This window comes from Xiphophorus maculatus, chromosome 6 (genome assembly GCF_002775205.1).
Source record: "Xiphophorus maculatus strain JP 163 A chromosome 6, X_maculatus-5.0-male, whole genome shotgun sequence".
Lineage (NCBI taxonomy): Eukaryota > Metazoa > Chordata > Actinopteri > Cyprinodontiformes > Poeciliidae > Xiphophorus > Xiphophorus maculatus.
Window position 1 is genome coordinate 11,985,573 of NC_036448.1, and position 6,000 is coordinate 11,991,572.

At 38.3% G+C, this 6,000-nt stretch overlaps 1 protein-coding gene across 1 annotated transcript in view; it reads right to left on the reverse strand.

The window, feature by feature from the left end:
* Window positions 1-2,463, reverse strand: part of LOC102217831 (leucine-rich repeat and immunoglobulin-like domain-containing nogo receptor-interacting protein 3) — a 39,694-nt gene extending 37,231 nt beyond the window's left edge. Inside the window, exon 1 of the mRNA XM_005797164.2 lies at window positions 2,015-2,463. The gene's annotated coding sequence lies outside the window, so the exon portion shown is untranslated. The remainder of the gene's footprint in view (window positions 1-2,014) is intronic.
* Between the last annotated feature and the right edge of the window lie 3,537 nt (window positions 2,464-6,000).

Sequence of the window (6,000 nt, forward strand, 5' to 3'; positions counted from 1 at the left end):
AGACGTCTTCACCCAAAGGAGAGCTGCAGGTATAAAATATCTTCTCTTTAGAAAAAACATGAAGAGACGATAGACAAATATCCAGACTTTTGGAATCTTACTTTCTGAGTATTCTTTCGACTGAAAATGAAAAGTAATTGTTTTATTTTTAAACTAGTGTACGCACAAAACACTAAGCCTGAAACTGCAAGTGATGTAAGCCCAAAACTGGCTTACACCACTTCACTTTCCATGCAGAAGTTGTGATCTATAAAACACAAACTGGAGTGTGCGGTTTCTCACCCGTATATGGAGACAGGGGAAACTTGCAGAGCAGATGGTAAGGTGGGGAACTGAAGCCACACTGCATCATCATTTCTCTCAAACATGTAATTTCACTCCATATGAAACTTTAATAATAGACCAACTTTATCACAAGTATCCAAACAGCAGTGTTATTTATGCTTCCACTGTTGGGCCATAACTATGCATGAGAACCAATCTTAAATGGAAATCCACACAAACATTTCCTCAACGTTTTTTTCTTCTATGATCTCCAGGGTGATGGGTACCACATAGTAACACAAAATTTGACAAGGTGTAAGGTTCATGTCATAGATGTGCAGCCGACAAATCTGGAGCTCCGTGGAAAAGTGTGCAATGCCATCATGTAAGGAAGTACTGGAATCTCTGGGAAATGTTTCTGAAGCTACCAGTGAAAAATAAGACACGTCGAAAGGTAAGGAGGTACGATCACGTACTAGCAAAATGTACCTTACAAATGACTGGTGAAAGTATAATTATATATTGGTCTCTATTAGAACAGATGAAGAATTTAACAAGTTGTAAGTCAAAGGACATTTATGAAAACCTCTGTAGCAAACGATGTATAGAGAGTTGAAAGAATAAGGAGGTTTCAGCTCTGACAAGTCGTTTAGTCAGTGAAGGGAAGTTAGTTTTTTTCGGTTTGCAAACAGGAAGAGAACGCTGTGAACAAAGATAAAGTCAGAAACCCAAACAAGTTCATGATGAGCTGCAAAAAACATCATTACAGGTTCGTTTATTCTGAACCTTTAAATTTGCTGCAGATATTGGGTCATTTGCGGGGAACGAAAATGGTCAGTATTCCTTTTTCTGATAGTTTTTGTTAAAACAGATGGACCTCTAAAATATGACCATCACCTCATTTCTCATCATTTGCTTTCATTGTTGAAGAGGCAGAGAGGAAACTAGACGGGCCTGGTGTCCAAAGGGAAAGATTCAGGTGTAGGTAATTGCTTACAAAGATAATGCAACAGGAGATAGGATCAGAGGGGAGGTGACAGTCTGTAATTGGAAATGGTGAAAGAAGGAAGACTGTGAAAAAGGATTGGCGAAAGAGAGATAGTGGGACTCAGTCCAATGCTGAAACACCCAATGCAGCCTTCTTGGCTTTACAGGCCAGTATAGGTAAGCGGTCATTAGACACTATAAGTCACCTTAAACAGGGTTGTTCATGTCATGTTCCTCCATGTGGCGTCCCGCAGGGCAGAATGTAAGCCACGGCTTTCGTCCGTTTTCTATTTGCCACAGCCCAAAGCTGCACACTGAGTGCCAAACATATAACTCAAAGTTAATGTAATGAGCCAGAAAAAGATTTCTGCCCTGAGACATGAAACATAACAACAATTCCACCAGTGGAGGCTTATTTACATGCATCACTCGAAAACGGCTGAAAAATTCACCCTGGCTTCAAAATTAAGCATTTAGAAAAAAAAGGAACTTGACCATGAATGGACACACACACACACACACACACACACATACACGCAACCCCTCAGCCTCATCATCTTCTTTCCTTTGCTTTGCTGCTAGGACGAGTAAGGAAGTCTTGTCAGTGCTGGTAGTCGTCAGCGTAGAAGATCAGCAAACACGCAGTTTTGTTTCAAGTGTGTCTGAGCTGTATTTGTGAAAATACTCCAACCAATGAGGGTTAAATATTCATGCCCAACTGTGTGCATAGTGTGTGCTGGCATGTGTGTGTGAGTAAACATACCCAGGACGGAAGCGTGGTCCCTGGTGCCTCCTCATCTGTCCAGCTGTGTGTGTATGCAGATCTTATTTCCTCTCCTCTTGGCCCACAAGTGGCCGTCGCCGCTCGCGAAGCTCACCGGTGTGATCTTCTGATCTTTCCCTCAGTCGGTCTCACTCCTCGGCGTTCCAAACATGTCTCTGACTCCTCTCTTCTTCCCAGTTCTCCTTCCTGCCCTCCCTCCGGCCGACAGGCTTATGTGCACACTTCACACCTCCTTCTACTCCTTGTTGCTTAATGTGACCCCGGTAAAAATGAAAGCCTGTTACATTTAAGGAGGCTAACGTGAGACCCTCCTCTCCTTCAGCCAGTGCTGTTCAGGGATCCATCCGTCTCCCAACGACGTGGATGTGGAATTAAGGGAAAGGAGAGGAAGGATGGGGAAGGAGCGAGCTGTTGCTGTAGCTGTTGCCTCTGCCTCCTTCTGTATGAGCACCTCTCTCTCGCTTAGCATTCTTTTCATCTCTCTCTCTCTCTGCTCACTCACTCTTTATCTTGCGCCACCCCCTCTCTTGTTCCCTCAGTCACTGTCTATCTGCTCCCGCTCTGGATGCTGTTGACCGCTTGCTGGAGCGAGTCTCTCTTACGGGGAAAGAAATGAAGAAAACAGGAGCAGGAGAGACAGAAATTTAAAAAAAAAAAAGATGTAAAAAAAAATTCTTGACTAGGAAAAATAAAAACGTAAATGATTTACATTAAAACATTTAGACAGTGCCATAGAAATGATTTTATGTCCCTGAAACTTTTAATAATTTTGTCATATGTAGCCATACATTTTAATGCATTTCATTGGGATTGGGAAAACAACACAAAGCAGCAGATAGTTGTGAAATGGAGGGATAATGACCAATGAGCTTAAAACTCGTTTACATATATGCCCTTAAATACGTGCTGTGTGGAAGTCGATTCCACCCTTGCTGGATCACTGATTTGCAAAATTACCTTTTGCTGCAGCAAGTATTTATTCATGCTCCTTGCAGATAAGGATTGAATGTTATTTTTATTAAACCTAGATCTTTGCTTCTGATTGAAAACCACACAGATATCTTAAGGAAAAAGAGAAAAGTTTCCTTGAAAATATTGTAAAAAATAAAAGATTTCAAAAGGCTCTTACGATTTTGAAACATATTTGTAGTTTTAAGATTTATCTTTGGCAATGAGCTTCATGTCTTTGAGGTTGGAAGGCCTTCTTACCATCACCCTAATCTCTGGCTCCCCCTACAGATTTTTTATTTATTTTATTTTTTTAAATATTTTTATCAAATTCAGATCCGGACTCTAAAACAACAATATTCTCACTATGCGTCCAGTCAGAAGAAACAAGATAGAACAATGAAATTATAACTTTAAACTTAAAACTGACATGGAGTATGAATAATTCTGGTCTCATCTGTATAGAAAAAAGTTTTTTATATATATTTTAACAGAGGGACCAAAACACTAGAAAAATACTGTTTTGCATTTTTCTGCGTATTAAAGATAAAGAGAGGAAATGCTCCAAATGAAAGTCAAAAACGACATAAAGTTAAAGATTTCTCTTTGAAAAGAGAATATTCCAGCATTCTCATCTGCAATAGATTGAAAGAATTGCAAACAGGCTGAAGTACTTTCTCTGTCTATCAGAAAATAAAGTGTTTCAGTCAATAAATGGATTGTAGTTGGCACAGTGCTTTGCCAAAGGGCATCATTATGCAAGGAAAATCATGATTTATGCAGACTATAAATCCCAGACTGTTTTTTCCGCTAGTGAGAGGAACTAAAACAAAATCAATTGCATCATGCAATATTCTGTTAAGCAAAAATAGTAATTTGTGAAAATAATATTCTGGCCTCAGATTTATTGTCTCATCATTCTAAGAAGCTTTTACAGAGAAGGCGACGTATCTTAATGTGGTAACAACAATCTTTAGATGGATTATATCGTTTTAGATTTGATCAAAAATGACTTAGCTTCACAGTACACCTTGTGATTCAGTAGTTGCTTTTGACATGACCTTTCCATTCTCTCACAGCATTGTGGGGAAATGTTGACCCAGTCGTTGTAACAACATTATTAGAGGTCAGTGAAGTTTGTGGGTGTTTGGTTCTGTGCAGCTCTTTTCAGTCCCCAGCGCAGCATTTCAATCAGTTCAGGGTTTGGACTGTGACTCTTAACTATTTTCCTGTGGAGCAATCTGCTGAAGATTTACAATTGTCTATTGATCTTTACATTTTCTATGAGCTTTCATCCATGTGGCCTCAGACTGTACTTCGGTTCACCTACAGCACAGGTGTCAAACTCCAGTCCTCGAGGGCCGCAGTCCTGCAGTTTTTAGATGTGCCACAGCTACAAAACACTGAAATGAAATGTCTTAATCACTTCCTCCTTGTGTAGATCAGTTCTCCCAGTCTTGCTAATGACCTAATTATTCTATTCAGGTGTGGTGCAGCAGAGGCACATCTAAAAGTTGCAGGACAGTGGCCCTCGAGGACTGGAGTTTGACACCCCTGACCTACAGGAACAGCTGGGGCACTATGTTGTCAAGTTTGCATCAGATGAACTTCAAAGTGATTTAAGCATTTTTTTTAATTCTTAATTATGGATGTACCCTTATTTAGACATTTTAAAAAAAACATCCATGTACTGCCTATGCCTGCTTATAATACTTTATTAATCACTGGAAAAATATCCAACCAAATCTCCAGTCAGTTCCATACTTTCAATTTCTTTAAGTTTTTGAACATAATAAAATCATATAAATTTCAGCAATTTATATGATTATATCATTTACTGAACTGATATAATTCAATAATTGGATTATAACATATAACTGAATTATTATTTTTATTTTTTACTAGTTTTTCTTAATTAAAGCATAATGGAAACATGCCGAAACTTCTTTGTACAATTATAACCATACTATTAAGGTGTAATAATTTAACCTGAGCTTAATTTTACTACTCAATTTCATTGGATGCATTTGACGTTTGTATGAGCAAACTTCAAAATATTGTCTAAATATTTATAGTATGACAGAGGGCATTATTTATTACATGTAGAGATTAATAAGTCTCAACTTCTTTTTCCTGATAGGAGGAAAGTGTATTTTTTGCAGCCAGCTTTTGCTTTGGCAGCTTATATTTGGTGTCACAGCTCACAGGCAGACCTCTAAATCTATCTAAACAGTGTTTGGTAATTAATCCAATCTGCAGAATCTGGTTGTTACATATTAATCATTTCCTTTAAGTTTCCTGTTGAGCTCAATTTAAAAATTGGAAATTTACCAACAGTTGTGGTTTAATATGTTTTTTTTATCTTGTTTTGTACAATCAACCTGCCGGTCCCTGAAGATAGAAGTGAGTCTTCAGGTCAAATCTGGCACATTTGCACAATGGACTAATTCACTCATGTTGACTAATGATGAACTGTAAGTAAAGCAGAGAGAAGTCCAGACCATAATACTTGATTATGGATTGGAAAATGTTTGTACTCGACCTCTTTACCAAATGTCTCTGTCCTCTCTACTTTGGTTTTTCTCTTTTTGCTATTTCTCTGAGTTTTGAGGATTTTGAATTTGGGAGGATTTTACTTAGATATCCATTCTAGGATAACTAGACTTTAACTGGAGTGGCCTTATAACCCTTCCTGGATTGACTGGTGGCAACAATTGGCTCCCTGAGACCATTGTGGTAATGAGCTGAAAATAAAATTAACAAAAACTTTAACAAACATCTTCTTGTAGGCTACACGGATTTGTAAGAAAAATAGCTATAAAGTCTGCAACTTTAGATCTCCTTGGAAATATTCTTCTGTAGCAGGATTGTCTAAAGGGTCACAATTGAAGTAATAAAAAGTTAATTAGTAGAATATCTGCAGCTGAAAGACATATTTTTTTCAATGAGCCAAACAACTGTCCCATTCTGAGAAGTTCTGACCCAAACGGATACTTTGGGATCCCTGTAGTTCGCTA